Below are 23,463 nucleotides of genomic sequence, written 5' to 3'. Positions count from 1 at the left end.
ATTACAGTTTGTATGGGAATTACAAAATGAAAAATTTGCATCGTAGCAGCAAAATTTGCATTCGTAATTACGCAAACACGAAATTACATAAATTTGGGATCAACACTAATTACTATGGCAAGGAGGAAAAACTGCGGAAGGGTAAGAAGAACAGAGACATGGATCAGAACTTGATAAGTGTTGGCTAGCCACTTATGCCAGCAGCAACCACTTTATAGCAACCAAGACTATGCCAGCAGCAGCCACTTATAAGCAGCTGTCACTATGTCAACAGCACACATGGTATTTCCTGTGGAAATGTTTTGACAAAATGTAATAGACATACTGTACCATACTGTATCTTGGGCCAATTAGAAAAAAATGTGCTTAATTTTGCTAGTTTGGCCCCTAATTATCATTATTATTGTATTGCATTTGTATAGAGCTGACTTCTTCTGTAAAGAGTATGTTCTTGTCACTTAACTGTCCCTCAGAGGGTCTCACAATCTTCTCTCTACCATAGTCATATGTCTATGTATGTATTGTGTAGTATATGTATTGTAGTATAGGGCCAATTTAGGGGAAAGCCAATTAATTGTATGTTTTTGGGTTGTGGGAGGAAACTGGAGTGCTCAGAGGAAACACATGCAGTCATGTGGAGTATATACAAACTCCATGCAGATAGTGCGCTGGCTGGGATTTGAACTGGGGACCCAGCACTGCAAGGCGAGAGTGCTATACCCAATACCGTGCTGCCCATATCTCAAGAACTATGGTATGGCCCTTGGTCCAAAATGTTTGGACACCCCTGACCTACATGATCAACTTTATTATTAACTGTATGGTAATCTGCAAATGATCACCACTGAAAAATGTTCCCTACGAACAGTGAATGGTAGTGTGCTAAACATTTAAGAGTGGTATTTCTGAAAGAATGAGTTGGAGGCTACTGAGACTGTTATTTAATTTCGGTTTTGGATGCTATAACCATGAAGATGAAATGCCAACTGACTACATAGCACAAGCAGACATTTCCCCTTGAAAGAAAGGCAAATAACACTTGGCATCTCTCTGCCTAGAGGTAGTTGTGAACTAGTGATTCAGAAGAATGGTATGAGAAAATAAAATTGGTCTGATTTATGAAAACTAGAGAAAACAATAAGCTGTTGCCGAAGGTAACCATTCATATACCAGCATGGAATCTGATTAGTTACTATAACAACACCTCCATCATTTCTGCTCCAGATTTTATCATTTTTTTTACCAAACAGTAAGAGAAACATAACTGTATTGCTGCTTTCTGAATTCTACCTGCCTAGAATAGTGATATTCTCAATATACTTGGTGTAACAGAGCATGAACATTGTCTCAAAATTACCTCCCCTGAAGCTACTCGGACTTGAATTTGAAGACCACTGAAGTTTTTCATCTACGTTTGACATTTTCACTGAACGTCTTTCAGAGTATTGTTACTATGACGATCACCAATGAAGATAGTCTGACTGTAATAAAAGTGGAAAATGATCACATGCGTCTTTCCACTTTTGATATCTCAGGACATCACTGCTGAAACAATAGCAGTCAGAACAGGTACCTGACAGATACTAGGTTAATGTAATTGTTAGGGTTAGAGTAAATATTGCATTTGCGTCAATGGGTGAAATCCAGCTTCAGGTACCAGTATTTTTCTGGTCCTCTGAAGGAAAGGGTCCTCATCAGGTAATGTAAGGGGTACAGGACTTCTGTAACTACAAATCTGGTGGGCCCCACCTGGTAGAACTTTGATGGAGCCACCCTTGATTCACACACCCTTCTTCCAATACCATTGGTGACCCCCAAAGTAAGGTGCCCATTTTCCAGGGTTCACATAACAGTGCTGCCACCATGACTCACCCACACTAAAACAAATGTGGCCACAAAAACACTTGCCCGAGTGGAGGCTCCTGTAATAGGCGGAAGGATGGGTATGAAATTAGAGCCCCCCCCACAGCTCTGCCTCCCCCCCTTCCCCCCTCGCATCTACAGAGGTTGCCCTCCTTATTGGTACATCTTTGGTCACGCGCAATAGTTAACGGCAACTGCAGAAACGTCAGGAACAAAGGTCTTCTTGATCCTATGCAGGCACCCTGTTACAGATTATAGAAATGACTTCTCTATAAGCATCAGTGGCTCCTAATCTATTTCCACATTTCCAAGTAATGGTTGTGCAGGTTCACCCTCTCTCCCTGTGATGTCATTTACATGGGTGCACACCTGCTGGGGTTCCAAAAACAAAATACATCTACCAATACAATATAAACTCTTGGGAGAAAAGAGGAAGGGTCCGCACTTGTCCGTAGATTCACTCCTTTATAAGGGACATATCCAAATGCATAAAAGACATCACAAAGCTGACATGTTTCGGACTATGTCAGTCTTTAATCTAGCTATGATTAAGGACTGTCATAGTCCGAAACATGTCAGCTTTTTGATGTCTGATGTCTTTTATGCATTTGAATATGTCCTTAATAAAGGAGTAAATTTCCACACAAGTTCAGACCCTTCCTCTTTTCTTCTGTGTGACATTTGGTTCTGCTGACCAGGTCGTGCTGTCGTGGAAGCTTGTGGGGTGTAGCAGTGTTCACCTCTTTCTTTGACATAAGCTCTTGGGGAAGGCATAAACTGCATTATATTTTTTATAGAAAAGACATTAAACTTAATACAAAGATCAAAATTCTTTTATAATCAATATTACAATCAAAATGTTATTGAATATTGATTGGACACACCTGTTCTTTGCCTTGCTGATGCTGGCGGGAATATTATTATTATTTAGTATTTATATAGCGTTGACATCTTCCGCAGCGCTGTACATATTATATATATATTGTCTTGTCACTAACTGTCCCTCAGAGGAGCTCACAATCTAGTCCCTACCATAGTCATATGTGCTATGTGTATGTATCATGTAGTATATGTGTAGTAGTCTAGGGTCAATTTTTAGGGGGAAGCCAATTAACTTATCTGTATGTTTTTGGGATGTGGGAGGAAACCAAAATGCCAGGAGGAAACCCATACAGACACAGGGAGAACATACAAACTCCTTGCAGATGTTGACTTGGCTGGGATTCGAACCAGGGACACAGCGCTGCAAGGTGAAAGCGCTAACCACTACGCCACTGTGCTGCCCATATTTGCATAGCTTTGAACTGCATTAGTTAGTACAATGTTAGTAACTGCAGCAGTGTGATCAATAATAGACACAATTTCTGAAGCCTGGTACACTATGGATATAAACCTGCAAAAGATTATTCCTTCTTGCCCAAAGGCACCAGGTTCTGCACTGTCAGTGCTATTTCACCACAGGACCTTTAGCTTATAACATTTGGCTGAAACCAACAAATATATTAAAAGCCAGTGGCTATATCTGCAGGTATAAACTATACACTTCTTTATGGTAAGGGAACATTTCAAAATAAAAACAGTTTCCAGAACTTGAACAAAAAAAGCCACTGGAGTTGCACAACTCTGGAGAAAACTGAGGGCCGGATTTGTACTTTTCACCACTCAGGTCCCAGTTTGAGCATCCACCCCTGCCGACTCTCGCACCACTACCACCTCCCCTTTCATGGTAGGGTTTAAATTGTCAGCCTCTCTGAGGGAATGTAAGTGTATGACTATGTACTCTGTAAAGTGCTGCAGAAGATGTCAGTGCTATATACAGTGCAGTTTCTAGGCTAAAACGCACCCAGGGCGAGGGTGTAAAAATTGCGCGCCCCCCCCCCCCCCCCCGCAGCAAGGTATGGGTGCCCGCAGTATAGGTTAGCCAGGTCTAGTTGCACTCAGTATAGATTCCCCCAGAATAGGTACCCCAGTATAGGTAGCCAGCTATAGGTCCCCCCAGTATAGGTAGCCAGGCATAGGTGAGCCAGTATAGTTGCCTCCGGTATAGGTTAGCCAGGTAGGTGCCTCCAGTATAGGTAGCCAGTATAGTTGCCCCCAGTATAGGTTAGATAGGCAGGCGTCCCCGGTATAAATTAGATAGGTAGTAGGTGCCCCCAGTACAGGTTAGCTAGGTGGGTGCCTCTAATATAAGTAGCCAGAATAGTTGCCTCCAGCATAGGTTAGATAGGTAGATGCCCCAGTATAGGTTAGTTAGGTAGGTGCCTCCAATATAGGTAGCCAGTATAGTTGTTACCTGTATAGGCTAGCTAGGTAGGTAGGTGCCACCAATACAGGTTGGATAAGTTAATGCTCCCACTATAGGTTAGATAGGTAGCTGCCCCCCAGTATAGGTTAGATAGGTAGGTGCCCCCCTGTATAGGTTAGATTAGGTAGCTGCCCCCTCAGTATAGGTTAGATTTGGTAGCTGCCCCCCAGGTTAGATAGGTAGCTGCCCCCCAGTATAGGTTAGATAGGTAGGTGCCCCCCAGGATAGGTTAGATAGGTAGCTGCCCCAATATAGATTAGGTAGGTGCCCCCCAGTATAGGTTAGATAGGTAGCTGCCCCCCAGTATAGGTTAGATAGGTAGGTGCCCCCCAGGATAGGTTAGATAGGTAGGTGCCCCCCAGGATAGGTTAGATAGGTAGCTGCCCCAATATAGGTTAGGTAGGTGCCCCCCAGTATAGGTTAGATAGGTAGCTGTCCCCCAGTATAGATTAGATAGGCAGCTGCCCCCCAGTATAGGTTAGATAGGTAGGTGCCCCCCAGGATAGGTTAGATAGGTAGGTGCCCCCCAGGATAGCTTAGATAGGTAGCTGCCCCAGTATAGGTTAGATAGGTAGGTGCCCCCCAGGATAGGTTAGATAGGTAGCTGCCCCAGTATAGGTTAGATAGGTAGGTGCCCCCCAGGATAGGTTAGATAGGTAGGTGCCCCCTAGGATAGGTTAGATAGGTAGCTGCCCCAATATAGGTTAGGTAGGTGCCCCCCAGTATAGGTTAGATTAGGTAGGTGCCCTCCAGTATAGGTTAGATTAGGTAGGTGCCCCCCAGTATAGGTTAGATAGGTAGCTGCCCCCCAGTATAGGTTAGATAGGTAGGTGCCCCCCAGGATAGGTTAGATAGGTAGGTGCACCCCAGGTTAGGTTAGATAGGTAGCTGCCCCAGTATAGGTTAGGTAGGTGCCCCCCAGTATAGGTTAGATAGGTAGCTGCCCCCCAGTATAGGTTAGATAGGTAGGTGCCCCCCAGGATAGGTTAGATAGGTAGGTGCCCCCCAGGATAGGTTAGATAGGTAGCTACCCCAGTATAGGTTAGGTAGGTGCCCCCCAGTATAGGTTAGAAAGGTAGCTGCCCCCAGTATAGGTAGGTTAGATAGGTAGGTGCCCCCCAGTATAGGTTAGATTAGGTAGGTGCCCCCCAGGATAGGTTAGATAGGTAGCTGCCCCAGTATAGGTTAGGTAGGTGCCCTCCATGATGGAGGGGGGATCCGCAGCCGCGGGGAGGGCAGCCCGACCTCTCCCTCCCTCTCCCCTGGCCGCCCTCCATGCGATCCCCCCTCGGACTCACTGCAGAGTAATGCGCAGGGAAGCGCTATAGAAAACTACTCACCTCCCTGGTTCCGATCGCTGCTCTCTCGCCGCCAGTCTCCTCTCTCTCCATACACGCTGATACATACACACGCTGCTTCCTGTGTAGCAATATGATAGATATGTTAAACTATAACTACTATGGTAGGCAATAGCTTGTGAGCTCTCCAGAGTCCTGTAAGTGATGTAACCATGTACTCTGTAGAGTGCTGAAAAACATGCATATATAATATCAATGGTGCCCTCTGTTCTTCGCTGGCCTGCAGTTTCCACAGTTATAAGTCTCCTCTTAACGTTTTTCGATGATTAAAGGGAACCTTAACTGAACGGGGGGTAAAGAGTTTTACTTACCTGGGGCTATTACCAGCCGAGGGCACAGGACTGCCCCCTGCAGCAGTCCTGTGCCCTCGGCGCCGCTCTGGAATCCTCTGGTCCCTTGCTGTCACTTAGTTTCGTTTTTGACGGCTCACCAGTCGCCGGCCGCCATGCGTATTATTGGACGCATTCACCAATGCAATTAGCGCTATTGCGGACCGCAACGCGTACAAAAATACGCGTTGCCGCACGCGTAGATATGCGGCAACGCGTATTTTTGTACGCGTTGCGGTCCGCAATAGCGCTAATTGCATTGGTGAATGCGTCCAATAATACGCATGGCGGCCGGCGACTGGTGAGTCGTCAAAAACGAAACTGAGTGACAGCGGGGGACCAGAGGATTCCAGAGCGGCGCCAAGGGCACAGGACTGCTGCAGGGGGCTGGTAATAGCCCCAGGTAAGTAAAACTCTTAACCCCCCGTTCAGTTAAGGTTCCCTTTAAGTGATAGAGAAAGAAGGCAGAGATAAAGAAGGGCCTGTTTCCACTGCTGCAAATTTAAATAGGGAACACAGCTTATTCTAAATCGCCACAGCTTATATTGGATGCCATTATACATTATTATTTTTTGCTTCATGCATCCGAATCCGATTTGGATGCCTTTTTGCAGTACAACTTTGCAGGCATCATGTCACACAAGATGCATGCCGACACTGTGTGGAAACAGGCCCTACGAATTAAGCAGAGGAACTGAGGCTTATGGTAGACAAGACAGAGGAGGAGGCAGGGATTCAGCAGAGGAACTGAGGCTAAAAGTAGACTAGACAGAGGAGGAGGCAGGAGGTCAGCAGAGGAACTGAGACAGAAGGTAGACTAGACAGAGGAGGAGGCTAGGGCTCAGCAGGGGAACTGAGGCAGAAGGTAGACTAGACAGAGGAGGAGGCAGGGGTCAGCAGAGGAACTGAGACAGAAGGTAGACTAGACAGAGGAGGAGGCTAGGGCTCAGCAGGGGAACTGAGGCAGAAGGTAGACTAGACAGAGGAGGAGGCAGGGTATCGGCAGAAGAACCCAGGCTGAAGGTAGACTAGACAGAGGAACCGAGGCTGAAAGTAGACTAGAGAGAGGAGGAGGCAGGGGCTCAGCAGGGGAACTGAGGCTAAAGGTAGACTAGAGAGAGGGGGAGGCAGGGGCTCAGCAGAGGAACTGAGGCTGAAGGTAGACTAGACAGAGGAGGAGGCAGGGGCTCAGCAGGGGAACTGAGACTGAAGGTAGACTAGACAGAGGAGGAGGCAGGGGTCAGCAGAGGAACTGAGACAGAAGGTAGACTAGACAGAGGAGGAGGCTAGGGCTCAGCAGGGGAACTGAGGCAGAAGGTAGACTAGACAGAGGAGGAGGCAGGGGTCAGCAGAGGAACTGAGAGAGAAGGTAGACTAGACAGAGGAGGAGGCTAGGGCTCAGCAGGGGAACTGAGGCAGAAGGTAGACTAGACAGATGAGGAGGCAGGGTTCAGCAGAGGAACTGAAAGAGAAGGTAGACTAGACAGAGAAGGCAGGGGCTCTGCAGAGGAACTGAGAGAGAAGGTAGACTAGACAGATAAGGCAGGGGTCAGCAGAGGAACTGAGAGAGAAGGTAAACTAGACAGAGGGGGCAGGGGCTCAGCAGAGGAACTGAGAGAGAAGGTAGACTAGACAGAGGAGGAGGCAGGTGCTCAGTAGGGGAACTGAGAGAGAAGGTAGACAAGACAGAGGAGGAGGCAGGGGCTCAGCAGAAGAACTGAGAGAGAGGGTAGACTAGGCAGGGGAGGAGGCAGGGGCTCAACAGGGGAACTGAGGCTGAAGGTAGACTAGACAGAGGGGGAGGCAGGGGCTCAGCAGAGGAACTGAGAGAGAAGGTAGACTATGCAAAGGAGGCAGGAGCTCAGCAGAAGAACTAAGGCTGAAGGTAGACTAGAGGGAGGGGGAGGCAGGAGCTCAGCAGAGGAACTGAGAGAGAAGGTAGACCAGACAGAGGAGGAGACGGGCTCAGCAGAGGAACTGAGAGAGAAGGTAGACTAGACAGAGGAGGAGGCAGGAGCTCAGCAGAGGAAATGAGAGAAAAGGTAGACTAGACAGAGGAGGATGCAGGGGCTCAGCAGAGGAACTGAGAGAGAAGGTAGACAAGACAAAGGAGGAGGCAGGGGCTCAGCAGAGGAACTGAGAGAGAAGGTAGACAAGACAAAGGAGGAGGCAGGGGCTCAGCAGAGGAACGGAGAGAGAAGATAGATTAGACAGAGGAGGAGGCAGTGGCTCAACAGGGGAACTGAGGCTGAAGGTAAACTAGAGAGAGGGAGAGGCAGGGGCTCAGCAGGGGAACTGAGGCTGAAGTTAGACTAGACAGAGGATGAGGCAAGGGGTAGGCAGAGGAACTGAGAGAAAAGGTAGACTAGACAGAGGAGGAGGCAGGGGCTCGGCAGGGGAACTGAGGCTGAAGGTGGACTAGACAGAGGAGGAGGCAGGGGCTCAGCAGGGGAACTGAGAGAGGGTAGGCAGAGAAAGCAAGACAGAGAGTAGGCATAAATACAAAGCAAAAGGAATTATTACACTATATGTGAAATTGGAAAAAATTATCCTAGGCATACAGGGGTTGGACAAAATAATGGAGACACCTTTAACCAACCATTTCACCTCGAAGGGTTTTTAAAAATAATGAAAATGTATTTCATTTTTCTATGGGAAGGTGTATAGTAGCGTATTTGGATGTGGTTTTACCTTTTGGCCACAAGATGGAGATACAGAGTCAGTGTGTTCTAAAAATAGAAACAGAACCATGTGTTTGTATTTGTTTATATTTGTGTAAATACAGGGACGTAGATACTCGTGCTGGGGAAGGTGAAAAAATCAACAAAACACTATATATATATATATATATATATATATATATATATATATATATATATATATATATATATATATATATATATATATATATATATATATATGGTGGGATGAAAAAGTTTGGGCAACCTTGTTCATCATAATGATTTTCCTCTATAAATCGCTGATTGTTACAATAAAAAATGTCAGTTACAAAAATCATATTGGAGACACACACAGTGATATTTGAGAAGTGAAATCAAGTTTATTGGATTTACAGAAAGTGTGCAATAATTATTTAAATAAAATTAGGCAGGTGCATAAATGTAGGTACCACAAAAAAAGAAATCAATATTTAGTAGATCTGCCTTTTGCAGAAATTACAGTCTCTAAACACTTCCTATAGGTTCTAATGAGAGTCTGGATTCTGGTTGAAGGTATTTTGGACCATTCCTCTTTACAAAACATATCTAGTTCATTCAGGTTTGATGACTTCCAAGTATGGGCAGCTCTCTTTAACTCACACCACAGATTTTCAATTATATTCAGGGCTGGGGACTGAGATGGCCATTCCAGAATGTTGTACTTGTTCCTCTGCATGAATGCCTTAGTGGATTTTGAGCAGTGTTTAGTTGTCTTGTTGAAAGATCCAGCTGGCTTGTCCAAATGTGCTTTAGCATACCTTAAGTGGCTCGGTTTGTGCTGTAGGCGGAGAAAAGGCTTCCTCTGCATCACTCTCACATACAGCATCTCCTTGTGTAAAGTGTGCCAAATGGTTGAACGATGCTCAGTGACTCCATCTGCAGCAAGATGATGTTGTAGGTCTTTGATGCTGGTCTGTGGGATGACTCTGACTGTTCTCACCATTTGTCGCTTCTATCTATCAGAGATTTTTCTTGGTCTGCCACTTCGAGCCTTAACTTGAAATGAGCCTGTGGTCTTCCATTTCCTCAGTATATTCCTAACTGTGGAAACAGATAGCTGAAATCTCTGAGACAGCTTTCTGTATCCTTCCCCTAAACCATGATGGTGAACAATCTTTGTCTTCAGCTCATTTGAGCGTTGTTTTGAGACCCCCATGTTGCTACTCTTCAGAGAAAATTGAACGAAGAGGGAAACTTACAATTGACCCCCTTAAATACTCTTTCTTATAATTGAATTCACCTGTGTATGTAGGTCAGGAGTCACTGAGCTTACCAAGCCAATTTGAATTCCAATAATTAGTTCTAAAGGTTTTGGAATCAATAAAATTACACATTTATGCACCTGCCTAATTTTATTAAAACAATAATTGTGTGCTTTCTGTAAATCCAATAAACTTAATTCCACTTCTCAAATATCACTGTGTGTGTCTCCTATATGATATTTTTAACTGACATATTTTATCGTAACAACCAACATTTTATACAGGAAAATCATGCTAATTAAAATTAACAAGGTTGCCCAAGCTTTTGCATCCCACTGTGGGTATATATATATACATATATATATATATATATATATATATATATATATATATATATATATATATATATATATATATATATATATTCTGTCATATTTGCAATTTACAAACCATACTCTCTATTTTAAACTATAACACAAGCAGAGCTAATGAAAATTTGAACCTTATTTACTGTAAATCTGACTGTTTCTTTGATGTATAAGTGCTTCAGAAAACTGTACTGTAGCAGACCCAAGTTAGGCTGGAGAGCTTAAAGCAGCTCATTTGCCTGGATCACAACTGAAATTTCTTAACTCCTCCTGTACTGGGAACAACATGATATTTTTTTTCGCATTAGTGTCACTTTAACAATGCAAATTGAATATACAGAAGAGAAATTGAAATCAGCACTTGGTGTGACCACGGTTTTTCTTCAAAACAGCATAATTTCTTCTAAGTACACTGGAAAACAGTTTTTTTTAAGGAGCTTGGCAGGTAGGTTGTTCTAAACAACTTGGAAAATAACCACAGACCTTCTGTGGATTAAAGCTGCATCAAATCCTTCTGTGTCTTCATGTAAACCCAGACACACTCAATAATGTTAACCAGTTCGGCCTATCTGGACGAGCTTACTCGTCCAGATAGGCACTGCTGCTGCGCTCCCATGCGCACTCCCGCCGCCCGCCACTAGCCCCGCGATCAGTGAATAGGAATATAATTCCCATTCACCGATCTAACTTCCCCACAGAAAAAACAACGCTTTCTATTCAGAGAGCGCAGTATTTCTGCCCCAGGAAACTTCTTCTCTTCTTTTTAGTTCCTGGATGCGAGATCGTTCACATCCAGGACTTTTTTCACTGTGGCCATCTTGTGGCCAAATAGTAAACTGCACCCACATACATTTTTAATTAAACAATTCTATTATTTTATATTTAAAATTAGCAGTTTCCCTCCCACACCAAAACTTACCCAAATACATTTTTTATAAAAAAAAAAAAAAAAAAAAAAATACAATTAAAAAAAAAAAAAACATAAATAGTTACCCAAGAGTCTGAACTTTTTAAATATGCATGTCAAGAGAGTATGTTATTATATTATTTAAAATTATAAGCTTATAAATAGTGATGGACGCAAATTGAAAAAATGCACCTTTATTTCTACATAAAATATCGGCACCATAAATTGTGATAGGGACATCATTTAAATGGTGTAATAACCGGGACAGATGGGCAAATAAAATACATAAGTTTTAATTACAGTAGCGTATATTGATTTCAAACTATAATGGCCAAAAACTGAGAAATAATGCATTTTTTTTTCATTTCTTTCTTAAGCTTCCTGTTAAAATGGATTTAGAAAAAAATAATTCTTAGCAAAATGTACTACCCAAAGAAAGCCTAATTAGTGGGGGAAAAAAACAAGATATCAATAAATTAATTGTGATAAGTAGCAATAAAGTTATTGGCGAATGAATGGGAGGTGAACGTTGCTCGGATGCATGAGGTTTTCGACACTGCGGTACTGAACCGGTTAAGATCAGGACTCTGTGGCAGACTCCTTGTTCTTCTTTCTTGTTTAAAGAGACTCTGTAACAAAAAACAAACAAACCTCGGAAGGGGGAAGTCTTAGGGTCCCAATGAGGCTTCCCCCATACCAGTAGCTGCAGGCATTCCAGCACTGGCTTCCCTGAAGCCTCCCGCAATCCTCCCCCGACAAGCCTGATTTATTTACCTTGCCGTGATCCAGCACAGGCGCAGTAGCGGTTCTTCCTTCAGGTAAGGCGGAAATAGCCGAACCCGATCGTAACCGATTCCGCTCTACTGCGCAGGCACAAGAGGACTCGTGCAGTAGAACAGGTCGATTGGGTTCGGCTATTTCTGCCTTAACTAGTTGAGAGTTCCGCTGGTACGCCTGCGCTGGATCCCAGGAGGTAAATATTTACATCACCGCGCTTTGGGGGGGCTGCAGCTGGACAATGGGGGGACAGAGAAGAACGGGGGAAGCCTCGTTAGGATCCAGAGGCATCCCCCTCATGAGGTAAGTACCCCCCAAGGGCCTTTTATTTCATTACAGGTTTTCTTTAAGCTGGAGATGGTCCTTATTGTCAATAGGTGTATATGTTTGGGGTTGTTGTTCTGTGGCAAAATAAATCTGGGTCAATCTGGTACTTCCATGTGTTCTGCATGATTGTGCTCAGCATTGAGGATGCCCCTATTCTTTATTAAATAATTTCAACTCCATTTGCAAAAACGCAACTCCAAACTTGCAAAGAACCTCCACCATGTTGCCATTCACTGTTGCCTGCAGATACTCATTATTGTACCACTATCCAGCCCTTCAGCAAACAAACTGTCTTCTGCTGCAGCCAAATGTACACATTTTAATTTTTTACCCAACCACCCCTGCCACCTGCTGCGATTGTTCTGCATCCCAGTTTGTTTCCTCTTCAAAGGTATGGCTTTTTGGGTGCAATTCTTCCATAACATGCCTTCTAACCATACTTCACTGGACAGCATATGGGTGTTCCAGAGCTCCACGGGTAGCTGTCAGTTTTTAGCTGATGGTTCTGTAGGACATCTTCGGATTTTCAGGGGAAGTAGAGATGATGTGTGTTACATCTGACGGATTAAGTTTCCTTGGCCAAATGCTGCCTCTATGTTCCTCAGTGTTGCTTATTTTATAGTGCTCCTGCACAAGAGCTTGAACAGTACAGCTTGAAACTATGACATTTTTTTCTTTGACATTTTTGCCTCGTAGAGATCTTGCTGTTGCAGATGTAGTGTAACTACCTTGTGTTTTGTTGTTGTGCTAATTCTTGCCATGGTGTATGACCTGTGACATGAAACTTCCGCAACTTTATCATGGTAGCTGAGTTTGGCTTTACTCACCCAATTTAAAGGGAATCCGAGCAGTGCAGAAACTATGGAAAGATGCATATCATTTTAAAGCTTTCTTTCTCCTCTTTCCAATGATATATAAACCGCCACCCTACGGCTTTTAGTTTTAGCTATTTTCGCGATTGAATTTGCCGCGGCCGCGATTTCGATCGCGAAAATAGAGAAAACTAAAAGGCGTAGGGCAACGATTTAGGTGTCGTCAGAAAGAGGAGAAAGAGAGCTTTAAAATGATATCCATCTTGCCATAGTTATATTGTATTACACAGGGCGACTTTTTGTCAAAGTCAGCAGCTGCATTCAGCAGAATGGAGCTGCTGACACTGGGGAAAGTGTCGTCCTGTGTAATACAATATAACTATGGCTTGATGGATATCATTTTAAAGCTCTCTTTCTCCTCTTTCTGACGACACATAAATCGTTGCCCTACGCCTTTTAGTTTTCTCTATTTTCGCGATCGAAATCGCGGCCGCGGCAATTTCAATCGCGAAAATAGCGAAAACTAAAAGACGTAGGGTGGTGGATTATATATCATTGGAAAGAGGAGAAAGAGAGCTTTAAAATGATATGCATCATTCCATAGTTTCTGCACTGCTCGGAGTCCCTTTAAGCTTCCAACGCAGCTATTTTTGCTTTGGTTAACAATTGTGTTTCATGTGTTTCAACCTACATATGAAAATGATAATTACCACCGGTTTGGTATAATTGGTTAATCGTACACCTGACTATAATCCTACAACCCCTGACGATAAGTCATACCAAATATTGATTTGATTTGGATTTTCCTGCTGTTAGTTCACTTCACATTTTTTAATTTGATAAGATTAAATTATTAGAATTTGTATTTGTAAAGATGTTGACTAGTACTGTTATAATACACACAATTATAGTACAATTCTACTTAGCAGACCACAAACTTTCCATTAAAGTACTGTGCTTATAAAGTACAGGATGCCTGCTTGCTGTATTTATTTTGTCAAGAAAAACTGGATAGTGATCCATTTTGCAAATAATGTGGTAAATCATTGTTTCTTCCTTATTCTTAATTCCATATATATAATAGTAGAAAGGCAGCACATTCCTCATCACAGATTTTGTGCAAATGTAAGGGAAAGAAATATATATACAGTAACTTACAAGACATCAGGAAAGATATTATCACTGGAAAGATGTAATCCTAAGAGTAGACCAAAGGAAGATCAAAATGCCTGTGTGTGATTAACCCTTAGACTGCCAGCTATTTTTTTTTTTAAAGCTACATGACAGGGCCAGCTTTATTTGTATTGTTTACCAAATGTCTTGCCCACATTTACATGTACCGAAACCCACATTAGTCAGTAGGAATGTCATTGAGGTGCAAACAAATTTGAAATGATTGAGACTTACTGGTATGCTAATTATTATGATACAGGATTATGCTAATTATGATGAAAATCTATTGTATAATGGACTAATCAAATCTTGCAGTGAAAGCAACTTAGAATTACTTGCATATTTCAGTAGAAAGATGGCACTAAGCCAAAACTTTGTACAAAACAACTTTTAGACGTCCATGGCACATGAATAATGAAAAATACCTATAGACATCCGCAGCAGGTGGAAGTAGTTTTGTACTAAAATACCTTTAGACCTCAGTGGCGTATGTATGTGCACATACAGAACGACTATGAACCACTTAGGGACAACCAGACTTATAAAAACGTCCTGCTGCTAGAGCCTCTTAACCGCTCCAGGACATTTTCAAACAAGTCAAACAGTGCTGCTGCCTATGTGCGTGTGCGCGCTCCCACACATGCATTCCCGCGCGTGCACGTGAGATATGTGAGAAAAAAAAACACCATAGAAAAAATACACTTTTATTTCCAATCAATATATTGTCACCATACGTTGTACTAGGGACATAATTAAAATGTTGTGATAACCAGGACAAATAGGCAGATATGGGTGTGGGTTTTATGTACAGTAGCAGTGTTTATATTAAAACTATAGGGGATGAAATTGGAGAAATAGTGTATTTTTTCATTTTTTCCTTATTTTTCCCTTTAAAATGCATAGAAAATAAAGTAATTACTGAAAACAAATACCAACCCCAAAAAGCCCAATTGGTGGTGAAAAAAACAAGATATAGATCATTTCTTTGTGATTAGTAGTGATTAAGCTATTGGCAAATGAAAGGGATGAGCACCGAAAGGTGAAAATCGCTTTTGTCAGTTAGGGTAAAAACCACTTTGGGGTGAAGTGGTTAATGTCTACATGGCAGTCTAAGGGTTAAAGTGGACCTCTAACGGTGCCCATACATGGTAAAATTTTTATTTTTTTTAATTAGATAATTTTGTTAGATGTATTCAGTTAGATCAAATATAAAGATTTTCCAACATGTCTGAAAATGTGATAATCGTTCATTTTGTTGATCGGAAAAAAAAAGATTATTTTTTACTTTCATTCAATTTGATCGTTTTGGTCAAATAAACAGTAAAAGCAAATGTTTTTATTGTACCGTGTTTGGGCTCCATAAGAGAGATCAATATATTTGTTTTAACAGATCTTTAGGACCTCTAATGGTGGCCATACTTGGTACAATAAAAATGTTCGATTATCCCGTTTATTCAATCTAAAAGTTCGAATCAAATGAAAGATGAAAAAAAAAATTTAGATCAAGAAATTCAAATGATTATCCCATTTTTTTTCGAGAAAAATTAGATCGGACATGCTGGAAAAAACTTTATATTCGATCTAACGGAAAAATCGAACTAAATTATCTAATCTAAAAAAAATGGAAAACTGTACCATGTATGGCCACCTTAAGACACATTTTTAAATCTGAGAATGCTGATCTCATTCTTAAAATAATTATAATCCCTGATTAGAGATGGCTTGAACCTCCAATTTTCGGTCGCGAACCTCGAACGTGAACCTCCGCAAAAAGTTCGGTTTGCGCAAACTTTCGCGAACCGCTATAGACTTCAATGGGGAGGCAAACTTTGAAAACTAGAAACATTTATGCTGGCCACAAAAGTGATGGAAAAGATGTTTCAAGGGGTCTAACATCTGAGTTTTTGCATGGCGGAGTGGGATACATGCCAAAACTCCTGGGGAAAAATCTGGATTTGGTGCACAGCAGCGCTTTAAGGGCAGAAATCACATTGCATGCTAAATTGGAGACCTAAAGTGCTTTCAAACATCTTGCATGTGTATACATCCATCAGGTAGTGTAATTAGTGTACTGCTTCAAACTGACAGACCAAACTCACTGTGTAACGCACCGCAAACAGCTGTTTGTGTAGTGACAGCCGTGCTGGTCTACTGCGCACCATGGCGAGATTGCTCTTTCTCACTCAGTGATGTCAGGTAATGTCTGACTGCCTTATCAACTTTCGATGGTTCTTTCTCTACCATTGTTAAAGCTAACATCTATTTTTTAAAATACTTGTTCTGCTTGCTGTTCAGTACTTTTAACGAGAATCTGTTATGGAGGGCAAGTCTGCCATTCATTCAACTGTGTGACTGATAAACTTTCGATATTACTTTCTCAGTACCATGGAGACCAAGGGTAATGGACGGGGAATCAAGGTTCGATTCCGGTCCAGAGTGGTAGCCTGAGAAACGGCTACCACCACACATCCAACGAAGGCAGCAGGCACGCTGTGGGCAAAGGAGCAGGAACGGCTACCACCACACATCCAAGGAAGGCAGCAGGCATGGCATGCAAGGGAGGTAGTGACAAAAAATAACAATACAGGAGGACTTTCGAGGCCCTGCTGTATATGAGACGAATCAACTTTAAATCCTTTAACGAGAATCTGTTATGAAGGGCAAGTCTGCCATTAATTCAAGTGAAAGGTATGCACTGACTGCCAGGTATAATACAATGTGCAGTCACAGATGCAGTGAAAGGTATGCAGTGACTGCAAACAGCTGTTTGTGTAGTGACGGCCATGCTAGACTGGTGAGCACCATGGCGAGAGTGCAGGTGATGGCGGCTTTCCAGCCCATATGGTCGCCTGGCCTAGGTAGCTCAGTGACAGAACAGTGACAGTCCAGCTGTTCGAATTTGGTCTGTCCACAATGAAGCAACGACCTTATTATCTTGGGTGTGCCCCCCCCTCCCCCCCAGGCACTCATATAGCCGGCGGTCATTGCTTCATTGTGATACGCAAGCCCCTTCACCGCGCCAAGGTAACGATCACGAAGGGGAATTGACACATGTACATGCCTTCTGTTTTGTTGTTGCAGCTGCAGTGCAGCCAGAAAAATTAGGCAGGCATGTACATGCACCAGAAAAATTATTATAGCGGCTGCTGCTAGCAGCAGCCTTAAAAATTCAGGAATCCGCCTGAAGTCCTGGACCCTGTTGGTGGTGGCGGAGAAGGCAGTCAAGCGGCCTGCAGGCAGAGATGCTGTGTGGGGACCGACTTAGTCATGGGGCAGGCAGTCACACGGCGTGCAGGCAGAGATGCTGTGTGTGGGGACTGACTTAGTCTTTGGGCGATCAGTAGCCCTCCGGGATCCATGCCGCATTCAATTTGATAAAGGTGAGGTACTGAACACTTTTGTGACCTAGGCAACTTCTCTTCTCAGTGACAATGCCTCCAGCTGCACTGAAGGTCCTTTCTGACAGGACACTTGAGGCAGGGCAAGACAGAAGTTGGATGGCAGCTCTGGCCACAGGTCAAGCCTGCGCACCCAGTAGTCCAGGGGTTCATCGCTGCTCACAGTGTCTACATCCACACTTAAGGCCAGGTAGTCGGCTACCTGCCAGTCGAGGCGTTGGTGGAGGGTGGATCCGGAAGGGCTAAGGCGAGATATTGGACTAAAGAATGTCCGCATGTCCGACATCACCATGAGACCGCTAGAGCGTCCTCTCCTTGCCTGCGTGGACATGGGAGGAGGAGGATTACTGGCAGTGGCACCTTTATTCCGTTGTGTTGTGACATCACCCTTAAACGCACTGTAAAGCATAGTTGCCAGCTTGTTCTGCAAGTGCTGAATCCTTTCTGCCTTCTGGTGATTTGGAAACATATCCGCCACTTTGTGCCTATACCGAGGGTCTATTAGCGTGGCCACCCAGTACAGCTCATTACCCTTGAGTTTTTTTATACAGGGGTCCCTCAACAGGCTGAACAGCATGAAAGATGCCATCTGCACAAATTTGGATGCAGACGTACTATCCATCTCCTCTTGCTCTTCCTCAGTGTCAGCAAATCACATACACAATAAAAACGAAATAGTGTAGTTCCACCCCTAAATACAATCTAGTACTAATTCCACATGAATAAATACGGGGCTTTAAATGAACAAAATAGTCTTTAATTCTTCTTTAAATGTTCTTCCTCAGTGTTGTCAGGTAAGTTCTCCTCCTCCCCCCAGCCACAAACAATACCACGGGTAAGTTGAGCTGCACAAGCCCCTTGCGACACCTGCTGTGGTTGTTCTTCCGCCTCCTCCTCCAAAAACAAAACAAAACACCTTCCTCATCATCTGACTCCTCTTCCCCACACGACTCTTCCTCCTCCCAACCGCCTCTGTGCTGCCGCTGGTGTTGAGGAATCATCTGGTTCTGCTGAGAATTGATCCCACAACTCTTCCTTCTGTTCCAGTCCACGCTCCTCCACAGCTTGATTTACCACTCTACGCACGGCACGTTCCAGGAAGAAAGCATATGGGATCAAGTCGCTGATGGCGCCTTCACTGCGACTCACCATGTATGTCACCTCCTCAAATGGCCGCATGAGCCTGCAGGCATTTTGAATAAGTGTCCAGTACTTTGGCCAGAACATCCCCAGCTCCTCAGAGCATGTCCTTTGACTGTAGTTGTAGAGATACTGTTTGACGGCTTTATCCTGTTCTAGCAGGCGTTTAAACATCAGGAGCGTTGAATACCAGCGAGTCGGGCTATCATAAATCAAGCGTCTCACAAAGCCGAAATGAGGTTGCTGCCGTTGTCACACACCATGTTGCCGATCTCCAGTTGGTGCGGGGTCAGCCACTGATCCACCTGTTTGTTCAGAGCAGCCAGGAGAGCTGCTCCACTGTGACTCTCCGCTTTGAGGCAAGACATGTCTAAGATGGCGTGACACCGTCGTACCTGGCATGCAGCATAGGCCCTGGGGAGCTGGGGCTGTGTAGCTGGAGAGGAGATCGCAGCACTATTAGAGTTGAACTGCCACTCAGCCAAGGAGGAGGAGGAGGACGTCAGCGAAGAGGATGTAGCAGGAGGAGAGGAGGTGGCAGCAGGCCTGCTTGCAAGCCATGGAGGTGTCACAACTAGGTCCGCTGCACAGCCACGTACTCCCTGCTTGCCAGCAGTCACCAGGTTGACCCAATGGGCTGTGTAAGTAATGTACCTGCCCTGACCGTGCTTGGCAGACCAGGCATCCGTGGTCAGATGGACCCTTGACCCAACGCTGTGTGCCAGAGATGAAACCACTTGCCATTCAACTTCATGGTACAGTTTGGGTATCGCCTTTTTTGAGAAATAATTGCGTCCTGGTATCTTCCACTGCTGTGTCTCAATGGCCACAAATTTACGGAAGGCCTCAGAGTCCACCAGCTGGTATGGTAACAGCTGGCGATCTAACAGTTCCGCCAAGCCGGTTGTCAGACGCCGGGCAAGGGGGTGACTGTCAGACATTGGCTTCTTCCGCTCAAAGATTTCCCTCACGGACACCTGGCTGCTGCTGTGTGCAGAGTAGCAGGAACCGCTCAAGGTGAGAGGCGGAGTGGAGGAGGGTGGCTGTGATTGTGAAGGTGCAAGGGAGAAAGCGGCTGAAGATGATGCTGAAGATGATGCACCTGAAGGAGGAATCCATATCATCATAATCATCATAATCATCCTCCCCAGCTTCGCTTGCCTCAGACACCTCATAAACTGCACCAACAGCAGGTACTTCATCATCCTCCTCCTCACACCTTATGTCCATAGTGTCGCCTAACTTAGACATATGAGGTGCTGTAACTTGCTTAGCGCCTTCATCTTGTTGTAACAATAATGGCTGTGAATCAGTGATTCCCCACCAAATAACTCCTGTGAAGTGTCAAATGCAACGGATGTGGTGCTTGTAGTAGCGCTGGTGGCTGCGGAAGATGAGGTGCTCTTTGTTAAATAGTCAACCACGACCTGACAATCTTGGGAGTTGATGGGACGTGCCTTCTTCTGAGCACTATACTTTGGGCCAGGGCCGCACGACATCACGTCAGCACGACCTCAAACAGACCTGCCGGTTGGCCTGCCTCTGGGTCTGCCTCTGCCTGTTGTTTTGTCCATATCGGGTGGAGGGGGGGGGGGGTGAAGTGAAAAGTATGCACTGACTTGACTAATACAATGTGCAGTCACACAGGTGCAGTGAAAGGCATGCAGTGGCTGGTATTACAATACAATGTGCAGCTGTCACACACGTGCAGTTAGCAGGTATGCACGGACTGGTATATTAAACAGCGTGCGGTCACACAGGTACTGTGAACAATTATGCAATGACTAGTATTACAAATTTGCAGCTGTCACACACAGGTACCGTGAACAGCTGCAGTGACTGGTAGTACATAACACTGCGTGCGCTCACGTAGGTAGTTAGGTGCACTGAACAGGTGGGTATGCAGTGATTGGTATTACAAATGTGCAGCTGTCACACACACAGGTATCGTGAACAGGTGCAGCGACTGAATGGTGGATGGGTATGCAGTGTTTGGCATTACAAATGTGCAGCTGTCACACACACAGGTATCGTGAACAGGTGCAGCGACTGAATGGTGGATGAGTATGCAGTGATTGGCATTACAAATGTGCAGCTGTCACACACACAGGTACCATCAACAGGTGCAGTGACTGGTGGTATATAACACTGCAAGCGCTTACGTAGGTAGGTAGGTGCACTGAACAGGTGGGTATGCAGTGATTGGTATTACAAATGTGCAGCTGTCACACACACAGGTAGTCACTGAATGTGCTGCGACTGACTGACAGGGCTATATATGCAACACAAGTGTCTGTGGGATACACACACACACACACAAAAAAAAATTTGATCACAAGAACAACATTAGCTCTCAAAATAGTTGCTGAGGATGAGGAGTGCTTTTTAGCAATAGGTATCAGCAAGAAGGAGCAACCTAACAAGCGTAACACAAGAGCCTAACTAAGCTTTCCCTATGTCAGCAGCCAGGTTCTCTCCCTTCTCTAATTACAGCAGCCACACGATTGAATGAAAAAGCTGATGCTGCCTGCGTTTTATAACGGGGGGGGGGGGGGGGCTCCAGAAGGGAGTATAGCCTGATTGGCTACCCTGTGTCTGCTGACTGTGATGTATAGGGGCAAAGTTGACCCTAATGATGTAGTATAGGGGGCAGGTCGAACTCGCATATAGTTCGCAGTTCACCGCGAATGCGAACCACCGAAGTTTGCGTGAATAAGTTCGCGTGCGAACCGTTCGGGCAATCTCTATCCCTGATTGCTATGCAGGATCACTTTCTTCAACACTGGTCCAAAAGAAGTGTCCAGATCCATTCTCCTACATACACAACTACAATGACTGTTGCCAAAAACTGTTTTTCTTGATTATTTTTTGGGCGGCAGTTTAGTAATGATCAGGTGACACCAGCCACATTCAAAGATCATGCAAAACAATCACAAGTTACTATTAAATTCAACAAAAATCTAATTGTGTATATAGCTTTATCTAAATAACCTGCATTTTTCTAGTATGTGGCTCAGAAGCTAATGAAGCCAAAAGATCAGCATGACATGCTGGCAACCGGTATTTTTTAGAATGCGTTCAGCAACGACATCTTTCGTCGCCTCTCAGCGTAGGTCCAATTTAAATACTTTATTGAAGGAGTTTGGTATAGTGATCAAAAGGCATGGGTGTGTTTTATACTGTTTGCCAGCTGGGTTCTCACAGTTTAAACATTCATGCAGAAATTCATAGGATGTAGTAATTAGATCGCTGTGGGGCCAAGCTCTTTTAAAAACGAAACATTTCTTATGCATCACAACATGATTGGTTGAATTGTGTACAGTGTGTTAACATATTAAAGGTTGAAACTTTTACAAATGTGATGAAAGCTAGTCCTATACAGTACATAGTAGGAGGCTTGCCGTATGTGACCCTGATTCCATAGCTTATGACATCCATGACATGTTGTAAAATACATTATACAGTATGTAGAAGCAACTAAACATGTCACAGTAAAAACATGGACAAATATAAAAATCAGGTCTCTGTGAAAGCTCTATAGTCACCTTCTCCATGGCAGTGTTATTGCTGACAGATCCCCTGATGTTATGATCTGATGGCATTCAACCACAGAAGGAGCCACAGAAACCAGTAAAGTGACCCTCTTTACTTTTTACTATAAATTGCCTTTGGAGTTTAAAAACTGAAATGCAACTGCATGAGCTATGTGCACTGTGAAACACGCTGGCATCATGTTTACATGCATTTATGGACATTTTAAATTGCATTAGCATTGTGTTTGCATTTCTATTGAAGGAATACAGAAAACAAAGCACGGTATTGAGTTTGTGTGCTTTTAAATGCATTTTTTGTGCATTCATTAACTATAATGGCAACACAATGTTTTAAAATGCAGTAAATCCGCATTTTCAAAAAATAATGCATAAGTGAGAAGTTTATAATGGGCTCCTTTAGGAAAACACATACACTTGTGAAATGCGGCAAGCTGCATAAAATGTGTTTAGTGGGACTAACTCTAAAAATCACCATGGTGATCTGCATTCTAGCCAGTGGTTCGATGAAGTCTGCATTAAAGTGAATACTCAATTGAAGAAAAGCAGAAGTCACCCTTGATATCCCTACTTCCACCACAAATCAGTGGCTGATACATGTGTGCACACTGACAGGATACCTTTCACATTTAGGTGAATATAGCTAAGCACAGTGGCATAGCAAAAGGGGTGCAAAAGATTTCAACCGCACTAGAGCCCTTAGGCCCGAGGGGGCCCACCCTCCACCACAGTATTAGCTCTTTATTGGTCCTGTGCTGGTAATAATCACTTCTATAGATGCTTTCAATAGTAGTGATCATTAGCGAGCTGTTCCCATGGGCAAACGCAGGGGGGATTATAGCTTCCCAGAATCCCTCCTCACACCAGGGCCGGTGCAAGGTCTGGGAACAGGCACAAGTTGAGACACCAGAATTTTTGCAGCCTTCCTGCTGCTCACAGCACTTCCCCCTTTCTTTCCCGGCTACAGCTGACTTTGGATGGAGCAGCAGTGTGTGTACATAACATGGAACAGCTTTGGGGAATTTATCAGAGTCAGGTATGAGCTTAGCCCTGTGCCCTGCTGTGTGAATGCTTCACTTTCCCCTTCATTACCAATGTCGGCTATCCTCATTGTTATCTGAATCCAAACTGCTTCTGACCGGTCTCATTGTCGTTCAGTTGGTCGGACGAGAAGTTGCAATATGTGTACCCAGCATTATCTCCTACCATATTATTATACTGTATTGTGTGTGG

The sequence above is a fragment of the Hyperolius riggenbachi genome, chromosome 2 (genome assembly GCF_040937935.1).
Source record: "Hyperolius riggenbachi isolate aHypRig1 chromosome 2, aHypRig1.pri, whole genome shotgun sequence".
NCBI lineage: Eukaryota > Metazoa > Chordata > Amphibia > Anura > Hyperoliidae > Hyperolius > Hyperolius riggenbachi.
This window is presented reverse-complemented; position numbering follows the sequence as displayed.